At 36.8% G+C, this 21,026-nt stretch overlaps 1 protein-coding gene across 4 annotated transcripts in view; it reads left to right on the forward strand.

Annotated features, from left to right (window-relative positions):
- The window catches only part of LOC133651096 (cell adhesion molecule 1-like), a 1,249,207-nt gene that overhangs the window by 478,257 nt on the left and 749,924 nt on the right, over nucleotides 1-21,026 (forward strand). The gene's annotated exons all lie outside the window — the stretch shown is intronic.

The following is a 21,026-nucleotide window of genomic DNA, read 5'->3' on the forward strand; positions in this document are numbered from 1 at the left end:
ATGTATGTATGCATACATGTATGTATATGTATACATGTATGTATGTATACATGTATGTATATGTATACATGTATGTATGTATACATGTATGTATATGTATAAATGCATGTATGTATACATGTATGTATATGTATACATGTATGTATGTATACATGTATGTATATGTATACATGTATGTATGTATACATGTACGTATATGTATACATGTATGTATGTATACATCTATGTATATGTATACATGTATGTATATATACATGTATGTATATGTATACATGTATGTATGCATGTATACATGTATGTATATGTATACATGTATGTATGTATGTATACATGTATGTATATGTATACATGTATGTATGTATGTATACATGTATGTATATGTATACATGTATGTATGCATACATGTATACATATGTATACATGTATGTATGTATACATGTATGTATATGTATACATGTATGTATGTATACATGTATGTATATGTATACATGTATGTGTGTATACATGTATGTATATGTATACATGTATGTATGTATACATGTACGTATATGTATACATGTATGTATGTATACATCTATGTATTTGTATACATGTATGTATGTATGCATACATGTATGTATATGTATACATGTATGTATGTATACATGTATGTATATGTATACATGTATGTATGTATACATGTATGTATATGTATACATGTATGTATGTATACATGTATGTATATGTATACATGTATGTGTGTATGTATGTATACATGTATGTATATGTATACATGTATGTATGTATACATCTATGTATAAGTATACATGTATGTATGTATACATCTATGTGTATGTATACATGTATGTATGTATACATGTATGTATATGTATACATGTATGTATGTATACATGTATGTATATGTATACATGTATGTATTTGTATAGATGTATGTATATGTATATAAACATGTATGTATACATGTATATATGTATACTAGCAGTGTAACGGTACACTAAAAAAAAAAAATGTTTTTTTTTTTTTTTTTTTTTTGATTTCTTGTGCGGCCCGGTACCAATGTACCTGTCCGCGGCCCGGTGGTTGGGGACCACTGATATAGAGGATATTCGACTATATATTTTTTTTCAGTAGTTCCTCAAAACAACACATCATATAGAGGATCTTTGACTCGAGTGTTTTTGCAGTATATCCGTAAAGACAGTGTCAGTCATGTTTTATCGGATCTTTGGCGAGTGTTTTTTCCCAGGGTCTCAAACACAACAGGAATCCTGTCATATAGAGGATCTCTGACTAGTGTGTTTGCAGTAGGTCCCGAAAAACAGTGGTAGTCCCGTCATTGAGAGGATCTTTGACTATATTGTTTTTGTGCAGTACGTCCTTAGAAACAGCAATAGTAGTGTTATATAGAGGATCTTTGACAGACACTGTGTCAGTAGTTCTTAAAAAACAGAGCATCTTTGATGACAGTGTTTTTGCAATAGAGACAGCTATAACCATGTCATATAAAGGATCTTTGACTATCATTTTTTTAAGTAGATTTTCAAAAACAACAATATGCTCTTAAAATGAAGGCACATAAATAAGAAATACGCAATAAATGCTTCATAAAGTGTAAAAAAATAGTGCAAAGGGTGAAAATGTAAACATAGAGCAACCTGAGAAGAACTATTTTCTGCAGGTTGAGTGCCAGGAACGTTACAGCTGTGCTCTAAAGGGTAAGCATGGCTTGTGCGCGCCTTGCCTCATTTACAGACCGGTCTGTTTTTAAAAAACTGCCATTCTGTCGTGGTGACTTTTCCTCCATTATCCACACTTTATTTCCTCCCTGAAGCACTCACTTTTACTTTCTCTTCTCACTCCATGCAGAGAATCAACAAGATGGCGCCACCAAACCTAATAGTTGATACTGTTACCCGATTGGTTGTTAGCGCATCACTCCCTCTGATCAGTGATTACTACCAGCGTTGCAACCAACTTTGTTTTGCAACTTCCGCTTTCTTCCGACAAAGATGGGGGAAAAAACAAAGTTTTATCAAACGCATCCTTTTTTGATATCGATTACGTTTGTATCGCGATATATTTTGATAGCCTTTTATGGCCCAGCCCTACCTGAAGGTTGTCACCTTAATTTAAACTGTGTTTTGGCAAAATGAGTGCAGTCATTAAGGCTGGCTGACTCCCAAGTGTCATATAGAGGATCTTTGACTTGTGTGTTTTTTCTTTATGACCTTAAAACATCAGTAGTTTTGTCATATAGACGATCTTTGACTTTTGTGTTTTGTCAATAGGTTCTCAAAAACAGCAGCAGTAGCCATGTCATATAAAAGATCTTTGACTATCATTATTTTCAGTAGTATTTCAATACAGCAGTAGTTCTTTCTTATAGAGGATTTTTGACGACAGTGTTTTTTGCAGTAGGTCTTCTGAAGTAGCAACAGTCATGTCATACAGAGGATCTTTGACTTTTGTATTTTTTCCTTTACAACCATAAAACAGCAGTAGTCCTGACATATAGAGGATCTTTGACTAGTGTATTTTTCCTTTACGACCCTAAAACAGTAGTAGTACTGTCATATAGAGGATCTTTGACTTGTGTGTTTTTCAAAAGGTTTGCACAAACAGCAGGAGCCATGTCATCTATTCTAAAGGATCTTTGACTATAATTTGTTTTAGTATTTCCTCAAAACAGCAGTAGTTCTGTCTTATAGAGGATCTTTGACGACAGTGTTTTTTGCAGTAGGTCTTCTGAAATAACAACACTCACATTATATAGAGGATCTTTGACTAGTGTATTTTTTTTTTTACCACCATGAAACAGCAGTAGTCCTGACATATAGAGGATCTTTGACGAGTGTTTTTCCCTTTACGACCCTAAAACAGCAGTAGTCCTGTCATATAGAGGATCTTTGACGAGTGTTTTTCCCTTTACGACCCTAAAACAGCAGTAGTCCTGTCATATAGAGGATCTTTGATGTGTGTTTTTCTTTTACGACCTTAAAACAGCAGTAGTACTGTCATATAAAGGAGCTTTGACTATATTTTTTTTAGTAGTTCCTCACAACAGCAATAGTTCTGTCTTATAGAGGATCTTTGACGACAGTGTTTTTTGCAGTAGGTCTTCTGAAATAGCAACAGTCCTGTCATGTAGAGGATCTTTGACTTGTGTGTTTTTTCAATAGGTTCTCAAAAACCGCAGGAGCCATGTCATTATAGGATCTTTGACTGTCATTATTTTCAGTAGTTCCTCAAGCCAGCAGTAGTTCTGTCTTATAGAGGATCTTTGACGACAGTGTTCTTTGCAGTAGGTCTTCTGAAATAGCAACACTCACTTTATATAGAGGATCTTTGACTAGTGTATTTTTTCTTTACAACCATGAAACAGCAGTAGTCCTGGCATATAGAGGATCTTTGACTAGTGTGTTTTCCCTTTACGACCCTAAAACAGCAGTTGTCCTGTCATATAGAGGATCTTTGATGTGTGGTTTTCTTTTACGACCTTAAAACAGCAGTAGTACTGTCATATAGAGGATCTTTGACTTGTGTGTTTTTCAATAGGTTCGCAAAAACAGCAGTAGCCATGTCATATAAAGGAGCTTTGACTATATTTTTTTTAGTAGTTCCTCAAACCAGCAGTAGTTCTGTCTTATAGAGGATCTTTGACAACATTGTTTTTGCAGTAGGTCTTCAGAAATAACAATAGGCATGTCATTTCAAGGATCTTTGACTAGTGTATTTTTTTTTTACCCGAAAACTGCAGTAGTCCTGACATATAGAGGATCTTTGACCAGTGTATTTTTCTTTAACGACCTTAAAACAGAAGTAGTCCTGTTATATATAGGATCTTTGACTAGTTTTTCCTTTACAACTTTAAAACAGCAGTAGTACTGTCATATAGAGGATCTCCTTGACTTGTGTGTTTTTCAGTAGGTTCGCAAAAACAGCACCCCACCGGTCCGTGGGGGGGGGGGGGGGGGGGGGGTGTGGGGGGGGGGGTGTGTATTTAAATAAATAAAAATTTTTTTTTTTTTTTTATTTATTTTTTTTACATAAATAAATACAATCATGTGTGCTTACGGACTGTATTCCTGCAGGCTGTATTGATTTATATTGATATAGAATGTATATATTGTGTTTTTTATGTTGATTTCATTAAAATTAAAATTAAAATAAAAATAAAAATTGGGGGGGGGGACCACTGTTATAGAGGATCTTTGACCACGCTTTTACTTTCTCTTCTCACTCCATGCAGAGAATCAACATGATGGCGCAACCAAACCTAATAGGTGATACTGTTACCTGATTGGATGATAGCACGTCGCTCCCTCTGATCAGTGATTACTACCAGCTTTGCTCGGTCACCAGCCTTTCTCCATGCAACGCCACTTCCGCTTTCTTACGACAAAGAAGGGGGAAAAAAACGTTTTACCGAACGCATCCTTTATTGATATCGATTACGTTTGTATCGCGATATATTTTGATAGCCTTTTATGGCCCAGCCCTACCTGAAGGTTGTCACCTTAATTTACACTTCATTTTGAAATGTTTCCTTCATTAGCGCAGCGATTATAGTGAAAAACATAGAAAGCCATGTTTTTGTTGTGGTCCTCCCCCGTATCCATGTGCATAAATTGAGTACGAACAAGATCCGTGTGACTTGTGCATAAAGCAGGAAACGCCCCCCCACTAGTTTGTCTTCCTGAGAAGAAGAGATGAGATTGAGGGTCCGACCTTCATTTGGAGCGCTCGCGCGGATACGCCGTTTGTGTCTGGCGGTCCTCGGTTTGTCTCGCCTGCGTCGCCCCGCTGTGAGCAAATGATGCTTCCTCGGGACCCTCGCTGTGTCTCCGGCAAGCGGCTCGGAACACTCGGTGGCAAAGAAATTGCCAAGTCGCCGCATCCTCGCGTGTGCAACACATTAGGCAAAGACCGCCTCGGACAAAGAAACAGCAAAGCACTCTTGTCGTATAAAGACTCTTTGACGAGTGTGTCTGCGGTCGTTTTTCTTCAACTGCAAGATGGTGTTTGATTAGCATGTCTTTCAATACAGCAGTAGACCTGTCAAATACAGGATCTTTGACCGGTGTATTTTTCCTTTACGACCTCAAAACAGCAGTAGTCCTGTAATATAGAGGATCTTTGACCAGTGTATTTTTCCTTTACGACCTCAAAACAGCAGTAGTCCTGTAATATAGAGGATCTTTGACCAGTGTATTTTTCCTTTACGACCTTAAAACAACAGTAGTTCTGTCATATGGAGGATCTTTGACCAGCATATTTTTCCTTTACGACCTTAAAACAACAGTAGTTCTGTCATATAGAGGATCTTTGACTTTGTTTTTTTCAATAGGTTCTCAAAAACAGCAGTAGCCATGTCATTTAAAGGATCGTTGACTATCGTTTCTTTTGAGTAGTTCCTCAAAACAGCAGTAGTTCTGTCTTATAGGGGATCTTTGACAACAGTGTTTTGTGCAGTAGAAATAGCAATAGTCATGTCATATAAAGGATCTTTGACGAGTGTATTTTTCTTTTACGATCTTAAAGCAACAGTAGTCCTGTCATATAGACGATCTTTGACTTTGGTTTTTTCAATAGGTTCTCAAAAACAGCAGTAGCCACGTCATGTAAAGGAACTTTGACTATCATTATTTTCAGTTGTTCTTCAAAACAGCAGTAGTTGTGTCTTATAGAGGATCTTTGACAACAGTGTTTTTTGCAGTAGAAATAGAAATAGTCATGTCATATAAAGGATCTTTGACTAGTGTATGTTTCTTTTACGATCTTAAAGCAACAGTAGTCCTGTCATAAAGAGGATATTTGATTTGGGTGTTTTTCCTTTACGACCTTAAAATAGCAATAGTTCTGTCATATAGACGATCTTTGACTTTGTTTTTTTCAATAGGTTCTCAAAAACAGCAGTAGCCATGTCATATAAAGGATCATTGACTATCAGTTTTTTTTAGGTAGTTCCTCAAAACAGCAGTAGTTGTGTCTTATAGAGGATCTTTGACAACTGTTTTTTTTTTTTGCAGTCGGCCTTCAGAAACAGCAGTAGTCCTGTTATATAGCGGATCTTTGACCAGGGTATTTTTCCTTTATGATCTTAAAACAGCAGTAGTCCTGTCATATAAAGGATCTTTGACTTGTTTTTCCTTTACGGCCTTAAAACAACAGTTGTTCTGTTGTATAGAGGATCTTTGACTTGTGTGTTTTTCAATAGGTTCGCAAAAACAGCAGTAGCCATGTCATATAAAGGATATTTGACTATATTTTATTTTTGAGTAGTTCCTCGAAACAGCAGTAGTTCTGTCTTATAGAAGATCTTTGACGACAGTGTTTTTTGCAGTAGGTCTTCAATCAATCAATCAATCAATGTTTATTTATATAGCCCTGAATCACAAGTCTTCAGAAATAGCAATATTCATGTCATATAAAGGATCTTTGACTAGTGTATTTTTCTTTTACGATCTTAAAGCAACAGTAGTCCTGTCATATAGAGGATATTTGATTTGGGTGTTTTTCCTTTACGACGTTAAAATAGCAATAGTTCTGTCATATAGACGATCTTTGACTTTGTTTTTTTCAATAGGTTCTCAAAAACAGCAGTAGTCACGTCATGTAAAGGAACTTTGACTATCATTATTTTCAGTAGTTCTTCAAAACAGCAGTAGTCCTGGCATATAGAGGATATTTTACTAATGTATTTTCCTTTACAACCCTAAAACAGTAGTAGTTCTGTCATATAGAGGATCTTTGACTTGTGTTTTTCAATAGGTTCTCAAAAACAGCAGTAGCCATGTCATATAAAGGATCATTGACTATCAGTTTTTTTTTTTAGGTAGTTCCTCAAAACAGCAGTAGTTGTGTCTTATAGAGGATCTTTGACCACAGTTTTTTTTTGCAGTAGGCCTTCAGAAACAGCAGTAGTCCTGTTATATAGAGGATCTTTGACCAGGGTATTTTTCCTTTATGATCTTAAAACAGCAGTAGTCCTGTCATATAAAGGATCTTTGACTTGTTTTTCCTTTACGGCCTTAAAACAACAGTAGTTCTGTCATATAGAGGATCTTTGACTTGTGTGTTTTTCAATAGGTTCACAAAAACAGCAGTAGCCATGTCATATAAAGGAGCTTTGACTATATTTTATTTTGAGTAGTTCCTCAAAACAGCAGTAGTTCTGTCTTATAGAGGATCTTTGACGACAGTGTTCATGCAGTAGGTCTTCTGAAATAGCAATATTCATGTCATATAAAGGATCTTTGACTAGTGTATTTTTCTTTTACGATCTTAAAGCAACAGTAGTCCTGTCATTTAGAGGATCTTTGATTTGGGTGTTTTTCCTTTGCGACCTTAAAATAGCAATAGTTCTGTTATATAGACGATCTTTGACTTTGTTTTTTTCAATAGGTTCTCAAAAACAGCAGTAGCCATGTCATATAAAGGAACTTTGACTATCAATATTTTCAGTAGTTCTTCAAAACAGCAGTAGTCCTGGCATATAGAGGATATTTTACTAATGTATTTTCCTTTACAACCCTAAAACAGCAGTAGTCCTGTCATATAGAGGATCTTTGACTTGTGTGTTTTTCAATAGGTTCTCAAAAACAGCAGTAGCAATGTCATATAAAGGATCATTGACTATCAGTTTTTTTTTTAGGTAGTTCCTCAAAACAGCAGTCATTGTGTTGTATAGAGGATCTTTAACAACCGTTTTTTTTTTTTTGCAGTAGGCCTTCAGAAACAGCAGTAGTCCTGTTATATAGAGGATCTTTGACCAGGGTATTTGATCTTAAAACAGCAGTAGTCCTGTCATATAAAGGATCTTTGACTTGTTTTTCCTTTACGGCCTTAAAACAACAGTAGTTCTGTCATATAGAGGATCTTTGACTTGTGTGTTTTTCAATAGGTTCGCAAAAACAACAGTAGCCATGTCATTTAAAGGATCTTTGACTATGATTTATTTTGAGTAGTTCCTCAAAACAGCAGTAGTTCTGTCTTTTGAGGATCTTTGACGACAGTGTTCATGCAGTAGAAATAGCAATAGTCATGTCATATAAAGGATCTTTGACTATATTGTATTTTGAGTAGTTCCTCAAAACAGCAGTAGTTCTGTCATGTAGAGGATCTTAGACTTGTGTGTTTTTCAATAGGTTCGCAAAAACAGCAGTAGCCATGTCATATAAAGGATCTTTGACTATCATTTCTTTTGAGCAGTTCCTCAAAACAGCAGTAGTTCTGTCTTATAGGGGATCTTTGACAACAGTGTTTTTTGCAGTAGAAATAGAAATAGTCATGTCATAAAAAGGATCTTTGACTAGTGTATTTTTCTTTTACGATCTTAAAGCAACAGTAGTCCTGTCATATAGAGGATATTTGATTTGGGTGTTTTTCCTTTACGACCTTAAAATAGCAATAGTTCTGTCATATAGACGATCTTTGACTTTGTTTTTTTCAATAGGTTCTCAAAAACAGCAGTAGCCACGTCATGTAAAGGAACTTTGACTATCATTATTTTCAGTAGTTCTTCAAAACAGCAGTAGTCCTGGCATATAGAGGATATTTTACTAATGTATGTTCCTTTACAACCCTAAAACAGCAGTAGTCCTGTCATATAGAGGATCTTTGACTTGTGTGTTTTTCAATAGGTTCTCAAAAACAGCAGTAGCCATGTCATATAAAGGATCGTTGACTATCTTTTTTTTTAGGTAGTTCCTCAAAACAGCAGTAGTTGTGTCTTATAGAGGATCTTTGACCACAGTTTTTTTTTGCAGTAGGCCTTCAGAAACAGCAGTAGTCCTGTTATATAGAGGATCTTTGACCAGGGTATTTTTCCTTTATGATCTTAAAACAGCAGTAGTCCTGTCATATAAAGGATCTTTGACTTGTTTTTCCTTTACGGCCTTAAAAAAACAGTAGTTCTGTCATATAGAGGATCTTTGACTTGTGTGTTTTTCAATAGGTCCGCAAAAACAGCAGTAGCCATGTCATATAAAGGATCTTTGACTATCATTTCTTTTGAGCAGTTCCTCAAAACAGCAGTAGTTCTGTCTTATAGGGGATCTTTGACAACAGTGTTTTTTGCAGTAGAAATAGAAATAGTCATGTCATAAAAAGGATCTTTGACTAGTGTATTTTTCTTTTACGATCTTAAAGCAACAGTAGTCCTGTCATATAGAGGATATTTGATTTGGGTGTTTTTCCTTTACGACCTTAAAATAGCAATAGTTCTGTCATATAGACGATCTTTGACTTTGTTTTTTTCAATAGGTTCTCAAAAACAGCAGTAGCCACGTCATGTAAAGGAACTTTGACTATCATTATTTTCAGTAGTTCTTCAAAACAGCAGTAGTCCTGGCATATAGAGGATATTTTACTAATGTATGTTCCTTTACAACCCTAAAACAGCAGTAGTCCTGTCATATAGAGGATCTTTGACTTGTGTGTTTTTCAATAGGTTCTCAAAAACAGCAGTAGCCATGTCATATAAAGGATCGTTGACTATCATTTTTTTTAGGTAGTTCCTCAAAACAGCAGTAGTTGTGTCTTATAGAGGATCTTTGACCACAGTTTTTTTTGCAGTAGGCCTTCAGAAACAGCAGTAGTCCTGTCATATAGAGGATCTTTGACTAGTGTATTTTTCCTTTACGACCCTAAAACAGCAGTAGTCCTGTCATATAGAGGATCTTTGATTTGTGTGTTTTTCAATAGGTTCGCAAAAACAGCAGTAGCCATGTCATATAGAGAATCTTTGACTATCATTGTTTTCAGTAGTTCCTCAAAAACAGCAGTAGTCCTGTCATATAGAGGATCTTTGACTTGTGTGTTCTTGAAGTAGCCTCAGAAACAGCAGCCGTCGTGTCATATACAAGATCTTTGAGTACCGTTTTTTTTTTTCAGTTGTTCCTCACCAACAGCAGTAGTCGTATCATATAGAGGATCTTTGACTCGAGTGTTTTTGCAGTATATCCGTAAAGACAGTGTTTTATCGGATCTTTGACTTGTGTGAGTAGTTCTTAAAAAAAACAGCAGTAGTCACGTCTTATAGAGGATCTTTGACGGCAGTGTTTTTGCGGTGGGTTTTCAGAAACAGCAATATTTCTGTCATATAGAGGATCTTTGACTAGTTTTTTCCTTTAAGACCCTAAAACAGTAGTAGTCCTGTCATATAGAGGATCTTTGACTTGTGTGTTTTTCAACAGGTTCGCAAAAACAGCAGTAGCCATGTCATATAGAGAATCTTTGACTCTCATTGTTTTCAGTAGTTCCTCAAAAACAGCAGTAGTCCTGTCATATAGAGGATCTTTGACTTGTGTGTTCTTGAAGTAGCCTCAGAAACAGCAGCCGTCGTGTCATATACAAGATCTTTGAGTACCGTGTTTTTTCAGTTGTTCCTCACCAACAGCAGTAGTCGTATCATATAGAGGATCTTTGACTCGAGTGTTTTTGCAGTATATCCGTAAAGACAGTGTTTTATCGGATCTTTGACTTGTGTGAGTAGTTCTTAAAAAAAACAGCAGTAGTCATGTCTTATAGAGGATCTTTGACGACAGTGTTTTTTGCAGTGGGTTTTCAGAAACAGCAATATTCCTGTCATATAGAGGATCTTTGACTAGTTTATTTTTCCTTTACGACCCTAAAACAGTAGTAGTCCTGTCATATAGAGGATCTTTGACTTGTGTGTTTTTCAACAGGTTCGCAAAAACAGCAGTAGCCATGTCATATAGAGAATCTTTGACTATCATTGTTTTCAGTAGTTCCTCAAAAACAGCAGTAGTCCTGTCATATAGAGGATCTTTGACTTTGTGTGTTCTTGAAGTAGCCTCAGAAACAGCAGCCGTCGTGTCATATACAAGATCTTTGAGTACCGTTTTTTTTTCCCAGTTGTTCCTCACCAACAGCAGTAGTCGTATCATATAGAGGATCTTTGACTCGAGTGTTTTTGCAGTATATCCGTAAAGACAGTGTTTTATCGGATATTTGACTTGTGTGAGTAGTTCTTAAAAAAACAGCAGTAGTCATGTCTTAGAGGATCTTTGACGACAGTGTTTTTTGCGGTGGGTTTTCAGAAACAGCAATATTCCTGTCTTATAGAGGATCTTTGACTAGTTTATTTTTCCTTTACGACCCTAAAACAGTAGTAGTCCTGTCATATAGAGGATCTTTGACTAGTTTATTTTTCCTTTACGACCCTAAAACAGTAGTAGTCCTGTCATATAGAGGATCTTTGACTTGTGTGTTTTTCAATAGGTTCGCAAAAACAACAGTAGCCATGTCATTTAAAGGATCTTTGACTATGATTTATTTTGAGTAGTTCCTCAAAACAGCAGTAGTTCTGTCTTTTGAGGATCTTTGACGACAGTGTTCATGCAGTAGAAATAGCAATAGTCATGTCATATAAAGGATCTTTGACTATATTGTATTTTGAGTAGTTCCTCAAAACAGCAGTAGTTCTGTCATGTAGAGGATCTTAGACTTGTGTGTTTTTCAATAGGTTCGCAAAAACAGCAGTAGCCATGTCATATAAAGGATCTTTGACTATCATTTCTTTTGAGCAGTTCCTCAAAACAGCAGTAGTTCTGTCTTATAGGGGATCTTTGACAACAGTGTTTTTTGCAGTAGAAATAGAAATAGTCATGTCATAAAAAGGATCTTTGACTAGTGTATTTTTCTTTTACGATCTTAAAGCAACAGTAGTCCTGTCATATAGAGGATATTTGATTTGGGTGTTTTTCCTTTACGACCTTAAAATAGCAATAGTTCTGTCATATAGACGATCTTTGACTTTGTTTTTTTCAATAGGTTCTCAAAAACAGCAGTAGCCACGTCATGTAAAGGAACTTTGACTATCATTATTTTCAGTAGTTCTTCAAAACAGCAGTAGTCCTGGCATATAGAGGATATTTTACTAATGTATGTTCCTTTACAACCCTAAAACAGCAGTAGTCCTGTCATATAGAGGATCTTTGACTTGTGTGTTTTTCAATAGGTTCTCAAAAACAGCAGTAGCCATGTCATATAAAGGATCGTTGACTATCATTTTTTTTAGGTAGTTCCTCAAAACAGCAGTAGTTGTGTCTTATAGAGGATCTTTGACCACAGTTTTTTTTGCAGTAGGCCTTCAGAAACAGCAGTAGTCCTGTCATATAGAGGATCTTTGACTAGTGTATTTTTCCTTTACGACCCTAAAACAGCAGTAGTCCTGTCATATAGAGGATCTTTGATTTGTGTGTTTTTCAATAGGTTCGCAAAAACAGCAGTAGCCATGTCATATAGAGAATCTTTGACTATCATTGTTTTCAGTAGTTCCTCAAAAACAGTAGTAGTCCTGTCATATAGACGATCTTTGACTTGTGTGTTCTTGAAGTAGCCTCAGAAACAGCAGCCGTCGTGTCATATACAAGATCTTTGAGTACCGTTTTTTTTCAGTTGTTCCTCACCAACAGCAGTAGTCGTATCATATAGAGGATCTTTGACTCGAGTGTTTTTGCAGTATATCCGTAAAGACAGTGTTTTATCGGATCTTTGACTTGTGTGAGTAGTTCTTAAAAAAAACAGCAGTAGTCATGTCTTAGAGGATCTTTGACGACAGTGTTTTTTGCAGTGGGTTTTCAGAAACAGCAATATTCCTTTACGACTCTAAAACAGTAGTAGTCCTGTCATATAGAGGATCTTTGACTTGTGTGTTTTTCAGCAGGTTCGCAAAAACAGCAGTAGCCATGTCATATAGAGGATCTTTGACTTGTGTGTTCTTGAAGTAGCCTCAGAAACAGCAGCCGTCGTGTCATATACAAGATCTTTGAGTACCGTTTTTTTTTTTCAGTTGTTCCTCACCAACAGCAGTAGTCGTATCATATAGAGGATCTTTGACTCGAGTGTTTTTGCAGTATATCCGTAAAGACAGTGTTTTATCGGATCTTTGACTTGTGTGAGTAGTTCTTAAAAAAAACAGCAGTAGTCATGTCTTATAGAGGATCTTTGACGACAGTGTTTTTTGCAGTGGGTTTTCAGAAACAGCAATATTCCTGTCATATAGAGGATCTTTGACTAGTTTATTTTTCCTTTACGACCCTAAAACAGTAGTAGTCCTGTCATATAGAGGATCTTTGACTTGTGTGTTTTTCAATAGGTTTGCAAAAACAACAGTAGCCATGTCATATAGAGAATCTTTGACTAGTTTATTTTTCCTTTACGACCCTAAAACAGTAGTAGTCCTGTCTTATAGAGGATCTTTGACTAGTTTATTTTTCCTTTACGACCCTAAAACAGTAGTAGTCCTGTCATATAGAGGATCTTTGACTTGTGTGTTTTTCAACAGGTTCGCAAAAACAGCAGTAGCCATGTCACATAGAGAATCTTTGACTATCATTGTTTTCAGTAGTTCCTCAAAAACAGCAGTAGTCCTGTCATATAGAGGATCTTTGACTTGTGTGTTCTTGAAGTAGCCTCAGAAACAGCAGCCGTCGTGTCATATACAAGATCTTTGAGTACCGTTTTTTTCAGTTGTTCCTCACCGACAGCAGTAGTCGTAACATATAGAGGATCTTTGACTCGAGTGTTTTTGCAGTATATCCGTAAAGACAGTGTTTTATCGGATCTTTGACTTGTGTGAGTAGTTCTTAAAAAAAACAGCAGTAGTCATGTCTTAGAGGATCTTTGACGACAGTGTTTTTTGCGGTGGGTTTTCAGAAACAGCAATATTCCTGTCATATAGAGGATCTTTGACTAGTTTATTTTTCCTTTACGACCCTAAAACAGCAGTAGTCCTGTTATATAGAGGATCTTTGACTTTGTGTGTTCTTGAAGTAGCCTCAGAAACAGCAGCCGTCGTGTCATATACAAGATCTTTGAGTACCGTTTTTTTTTTTCAGTTGTTCCTCACAGACAGCAGTAGTCGTATCATATAGAGGATCTTTGACTCGAGTGTTTTTGCAGTATATCCGTAAAGACAGTGTTTTATCGGATATTTGACTTGTGTGAGTAGTTCTTAAAAAAACAGCAGTCTTATAAAGGATCTTTGACGACAGTGTTTTTTGCTGTGGGTTTTCAGAAACAGCAATATTCCTGTCATATAGAGGATCTTTGACTAGTTTATTTTTCCTTTACGACCCTAAAACAGTAGTAGTCCTGTCATATAGAGGATCTTTGACTTGTGTGTTTTTCAATAGGTTCGCAAAAACAGCAGTAGCCATGTCATATAGAGAATCTTTGACTATCATTGTTTTCAGTAGTTCCTCAAAAACAGCAGTAGTCCTGTCATATAGAGGATCTTTGACTTGTGTGTTCTTGAAGTAGCCTCAGAAACAGCAGCCGTCGTGTCATATACAAGATCTTTGAGTACCGTTTTTTTTTTTCAGTTGTTCCTCACCAACAGCAGTAGTCGTATCATATAGAGGATCTTTGACTCGAGTGTTTTTGCAGTATATCCGTAAAGACAGTGTTTTATCGGATCTTTGACTTGTGTGAGTAGTTCTTAAAAAAAACAGCAGTAGTCACGTCTTATAGAGGATCTTTGACGGCAGTGTTTTTGCGGTGGGTTTTCAGAAACAGCAATATTTCTGTCATATAGAGGATCTTTGACTAGTTTTTTCCTTTAAGACCCTAAAACAGTAGTAGTCCTGTCATATAGAGGATCTTTGACTTGTGTGTTTTTCAACAGGTTCGCAAAAACAGCAGTAGCCATGTCATATAGAGAATCTTTGACTCTCATTGTTTTCAGTAGTTCCTCAAAAACAGCAGTAGTCCTGTCATATAGAGGATCTTTGACTTGTGTGTTCTTGAAGTAGCCTCAGAAACAGCAGCCGTCGTGTCATATACAAGATCTTTGAGTACCGTTTTTTTTTTCAGTTGTTCCTCACCAACAGCAGTAGTCGTATCATATAGAGGATCTTTGACCCGAGTGTTTTTGCAGTATATCCGTAAAGACAGTGTTTTATCGGATCTTTGACTTGTGTGAGTAGTTCTTAAAAAAACAGTAGTAGTCATGTCTTATAGAGGATCTTTGACGACAGTGTTTTTTGCAGTGGGTTTTCAGAAACAGCAATATTCCTGTCATATAGAGGATCTTTGACCAGTTTATTTTTCCTTTACGACCCTAAAACAGTAGTAGTCCTGTCATATAGAGGATCTTTGACTTGTGTGTTTTTCAACAGGTTGGCAAAAGCAGCAGTAGCCATGTCATATAGAGAATCTTTGACTATCATTGTTTTCAGTAGTTCCTCAAAAACAGCAGTAGTCCTGTCATATAGAGGATCTTTGACTTGTGTGTTCTTGAAGTAGCCTCAGAAACAGCAGCCGTCGTGTCATATACAAGATCTTTGAGTACCGTTTTTTTTTCAGTTGTTCCTCACCAACAGCAGTAGTCGTATCATATAGAGGATCTTTGACTCGAGTGTTTTTGCAGTATATCCGTAAAGACAGTGTTTTATCGGATCTTTGACTTGTGTGAGTAGTTCTTAAAAAAAACAGCAGTAGTCATGTCTTATAGAGGATCTTTGACGACAGTGTTTTTTGCGGTGGGTTTTCAGAAACAGCAATATTCCTGTCATATAGAGGATCTTTGACTAGTTTATTTTTCCTTTAAGACCCTAAAACAGTAGTAGTCCTGTCACATAGAGAATCTTTGACTCTCATTGTTTTCAGCATTAGTCCTGTCATATAGAGGATCTTTGAATAGTTTATTTTTCCTTTACGACCCTAAAATAGTAGTAGTCCTGTCATATAGAGAATCTTTGACTATCATTTTTTTCAGTAGTTCCTCAAAAACAGCATTAGTCCTGTCACATAGAGGATCTTTGACCAGTGTATGTTTCCTTTACAACCTTAAAAACAGCAGTCGTCCTGTTATATAGAGGATCTTTGACTTGTGTGTTTTTCAATAGGTTCGCAAAAACAGCAGTAGCCATGTCACATAGAGAATCTTTGACTATCATTGTTTTCAGCAGTAGTCCTGTCATATAGAGGATCTTTGACTTGTGTGTTCTTGAAGTAGCCTCAGAAACAGCAGCCGTCGTGTCATATACAAGATCTTTGAGTACCGTTTTTTTTTCAGTTGTTCCTCACCAACAGCAGTAGTCGTATCATATAGAGGATCTTTGACTCGAGTGTTTTTGCAGTATATCCGTAAAGACAGTGTTTTATCGGATCTTTGACTTGTGTGAGTAGTTCTTAAAAAAAACAGTAGTAGTCATGTCTTATAGAGGATCTTTGACGACAGTGTTTTTTGCAGTGGGTTTTCAGAAACAGCAATATTCCTGTCATATAGAGGATCTTTGACTAGTTTATTTTTCCTTTACGACCCTAAAACAGTAGTAGTCCTGTCATATAGAGGATCTTTGACTTGTGTGTTTTTCAACAGGTTCGCAAAAACAGCAGTAGCCATGTCATATAGAGAATCTTTGACTATCATTGTTTTCAGTAGTTCCTCAAAAACAGCATTAGTCCTGTCATATAGAGGATCTTTGACTTGTGTGTTCTTGAAGTAGCCTCAGAAACAGCAGCCGTCGTGTCATATACAAGATCTTTGAGTACCGTTTTTTTTTTTTTCAGTTGTTCCTCACAGACAGCAGTAGTCGTATCATATAGAGGATCTTTGACTCGAGTGTTTTTGCAGTATATCCGTAAAGACAGTGTTTTATCGGATCTTTGACTTGTGTGAGTAGTTCTTAAAAAAAACAGCAGTAGTCATGTCTTATAGAGGATCTTTGACGACAGTGTTTTTTGCAGTGGGTTTTCAGAAACAGCAATATTCCTGTCATATAGAGGATCTTTGACTAGTTTATTTTTCCTTTACGACCCTAAAACAGTAGTAGTCCTGTCATATAGAGGATCTTTGACTTGTGTGTTTTTCAACAGGTTCGCAAAAACAGCAGTAGCCATGTCATATAGAGAATCTTTGACTATCATTGTTTTCAGTAGTTCCTCAAAAACAGCAGTAGTCCTGTCATATAGAGGATCTTTGACTTGTGTGTTCTTGAAGTAGCCTCAGAAACAGCAGCCGTCGTGTCATATACAAGATCTTTGAGTACCGTTTTTTTTTTCCAGTTGTTCCTCACCAACAGCAGTAGTCGTATCATATAGAGGATCTTTGACTCGAGTGTTTTTGCAGTATATCCGTAAAGACAGTGTTTTATCGGATCTTTGACTTGTGTGAGTAGTTCTTAAAAAAACAGCAGTAGTCATGTCTTAGAGGATCTTTGACGACAGTGTTTTTTGCAGTGGGTTTTCAGAAACAGCAATATTCCTGTCTTATAGAGGATCTTTGACTAGTGTATTTTTTCAATATGTCCTTAAAAATAGCAGGAGCCATGTCATATAGGATCTTTGACTCGAGTGTTTTTGCAGTTTATCCGTAAAGACAAGTGTTTTATCGGATCTTTGGCCAGTGTTTTTTTCCGAAGGTCTCAAATCCGTCTGGAGTCCTGTCATATAGAGGATCTCTGACTAGTGTTCTAAAACCGGCAGTTGTCATCTTCTTTGACAACCATTTTTTTTTAACTCTCATTAGCTTCATGAGCGAAACGTACAGTGCACTCGCTCAGTGCACCAACGCCACGGGACAAACGCGCACGAGTGCGACCTTTCTGCGTTACATAACCGCGGCGTCAGAAAACGTGTGTTTCCGCCGTCAGCTGTCAGTTTCCCTTCGCCACTCGGCGCCGAAAAGCTCCTGATTGTGCCTCTTTAGCTTTGCTCTGCATCTCCCAGGAATTAGCCTGAGCCCACTGCAACCACCTCTTGTTTGCGCCTGTGAAGTGGAGACGCTTCAAGGCAGCCTTTTGTACTCGTCGTCAGACTTGCGTGTGTTTGAAATGTGTTTTAGTCTCAGCGGCGTTCACACGTCAGGGGAATACGTCTTACCTGTGAGGACGCCATCGTTGCCTCCCTCCCGTTCTGCTATGGGTATTGTCACTGGTATACCGTATCACCATGTAAGTGATCAGTTAGTGATCTTTTTTTTCTCTCTTTTCTCTTTCTTTTTTTTTTTTTTTACCATCGGTTAAAAATAAGGACCGGGAAATCAATAATACTTAAGTTGTGCGGACGCTGTCCTTCTTTGTGTGGACATTGTTGATTGTCATGTACGGACGTACTTTGTGGACGCCGTCTGCTCCACACGCCGTAAGTCTTTGCTGTCGTCCAGCATTCTGTTTTTGTTGACTTTGCAGCCAGTTCAGTTTTAGTTTCATTCTGCATAGCCAGCCCTAAGCTTGGATGCCTTTTTCACTCAACAACGGCACATTATTTGCGGATTATAATTACTGGTTTGCATAAAATGTTTTTAACCCAATTAGGTGAAATGACATAATCTCCCACGGCACACCAGACTGTATCTCACGGCACAGTGGTTGAAAAACACCGTTTTAAAGGGTGAGCGCGGCTCATTGACAGACCACATTGATCTGACTGTGGTCTGTTTTTAAAAATACCCCCAAAAAAGTGCTATACTGTCCAGGTGACTTTTCCTCTTTTATCCACAATTTCTTCACTTTCACTTTCTCTTCTTACTCCATGCAAAAAAACGAGTTTGTTAGTTATTTCTGTTACCTGATTGGCTGTTAGTGTGTCACTTCTTCCGACAAAGTAGAAAGGAAAAAAAAAATAGAATGTTTTATCGAATGCATTTTTTAAAAACATCCATTACGTGTCTACGGCGATGTATGCTGGTATCGTTTCGTCTCCCGGCCTTACTATCAGTATCTCTCCATACAATAATTAAACTCACGACAGTTTCAACTCGGCTTCTTCAAATGACAAAGTCAATTAAAGGCGAGGCTAAAAAAAGACCTCATCACTCAGGAGATTGGAAGTTGTGTTAACTTCTCAATTACGTACACGAACGTTGCCATAGCGACTGGCGTTAAAAATGGGAATATCTGTCGGTATTCACATTTTGACGCTAAACGTGCGTCTTCGCCATCACATACGCAACTACGGTAATAAACTAGGGCTGCCACGATTGCATTGAATATTCCGTTAGAAAAAAGCTTTGATTTAAATTCTGTTGCTAAGATTAATAGTCATGTGCGATATCACTGGTTTTCATTCCGATCCAATACCGAGTACAATTCAGGCTGGTATCAGTGGTACTTTAAGTTAAAGTTAAAGTTAAAGTACCAATGATAGTCACACACACACGAGGTGTGGCGAAATTATTCTCTGCATTTGACCCATCACCCTTGATCACCCCCTGGGAGTTGAGGGGAGCAGTGAGCAGCAGCGGTGGCCACGCCCGGGGATCATTTTTGGTGATTTAACCCCCAATTCTAACCCTTGATGCTGAGTGCCAAGCAGGGAGGTAATGGGTCCCATTTTTTTAAAGTCTTTGGTATGACTCGGCCCACTAGGCCCTCAACTTTAAAAGTGTGTATGATTCCTGCTAATATAAAAAAGCTTTGATTTATATTCTGTTGCGATATATATATATATATATATATATATATATATATATATATATATATATATATATATATATATATATATATATATATATATATATATATATTTTTTTTTTTTAATTTAATTTATTTATTTATTTATTTTTTACCGAGTAAAATTCAGGCTGAGATCGGCGATACCGAGCCGATACTGTGTGCAAACATACCCTAATATGTCTGCTAAAATGTTAAAAGTTGTGCATTTAAAAAAAAACATGTCTCATGACATAATAAATACAAGACAGAGTCTTAAGTCTAAGTCTAAGTAACTTAGACTCAATATCCCTCTTTAAATCCAGACCCAAAACACACCTATTCCTGACTGCTTATTCATTGTAAATCTTATCGATCTTTGTTGTTGTTTTTATCCAATTGATTTTATTGTTTTGATTTTGTACGGTGTCCTTGAGTGCCCAGAAAGGCACCTTATAAGTAAAATGTATTATTATTATTATTATTATTATTATTTACCGTATTTTTCAGATTGCAAAGCCACACCCACTAAATTCTAGAATATTGTTTTTTTCCCCCCATATATTAGCCGCTTCGTACTATAGGCCGCAGATATATACGTTGTGAAATAAGTTATTTACACATAAATATCATGTACGTGTTTATTTACATACCTTAATTGTTTCCAAACGGTGCCTGTAACACGGCAGTAAAACGGCTGATCAAACAAAACAGAAGTCATCATCACGGACCCACTAGCTCCGGAAGCTCGCTCTCCAATCAGCTAAACAGACTCAACAACTCCACGGTGACGTTTTTGGTGAATTTACTGAGGGATTTGTGAAAGTGAAACAATACAAAAAAAGAATGCCATTGTCAGCTCATAATACTAACACTCGTAAACGTGTTAGCATATTAGCTAATGCTATCAACGCTAGCTTCACTACATTGTTATAGCACGTACAAATATGCATGAAAACACTCCTACAGACGTCACACATGGGACGGTTGAGTAGGTATAAACCGTTTTAGTTATATTGTAAAACTTAAAAACGTTGCTCGGTGTTATGAATGAAGGATCAATACGAGTAGACACGTTATGGACGGCTAGAAGACTGAACAACGTTCCGGTTAAGAAAGAAAAAAAAGCACTACTGATGAATGGAAGGACGCTGCAGCACCTGCAATGAACAAATGTGTCCAAAAGATGGCGAAATAGCACAAACAATACAACACCCTTTCAGGGTTTTTGTTTTGTTTTGTGTTTTTAATTACATTATTTTTATTATTGCCATCAGCGAAGAAAAATCCATAAATTAGCCGCTCTGTCCAAATCCTACAAAGTGGATGAAAATGGTGTTTCAAAGCATCCAAAAGGAAATGAGCCCTAAAATGGATGTGTATTACCAACGAGGCAGAAGCGTATTAGAAAGTATCCGGTAACAAACGTGTCCGCGTCATTCAACCAGTTAACATGACATTTACATGAGCAAAATAACACTCATCAAAAACATCCTCATTCTCAAGTTCACTTCCTTTTTTACTCTGTGTTCCTGTTAGTGATTTACATTATCTCAAATAACTCATCAGAAGTATCGATATTTTGATTTGAGAATCGATATTACAGCATAAATCGGCGCACAT

The sequence above is a fragment of the Entelurus aequoreus genome, linkage group LG05, assembly GCF_033978785.1.
Source record: "Entelurus aequoreus isolate RoL-2023_Sb linkage group LG05, RoL_Eaeq_v1.1, whole genome shotgun sequence".
In the NCBI taxonomy this organism is placed as follows: domain Eukaryota; kingdom Metazoa; phylum Chordata; class Actinopteri; order Syngnathiformes; family Syngnathidae; genus Entelurus; species Entelurus aequoreus.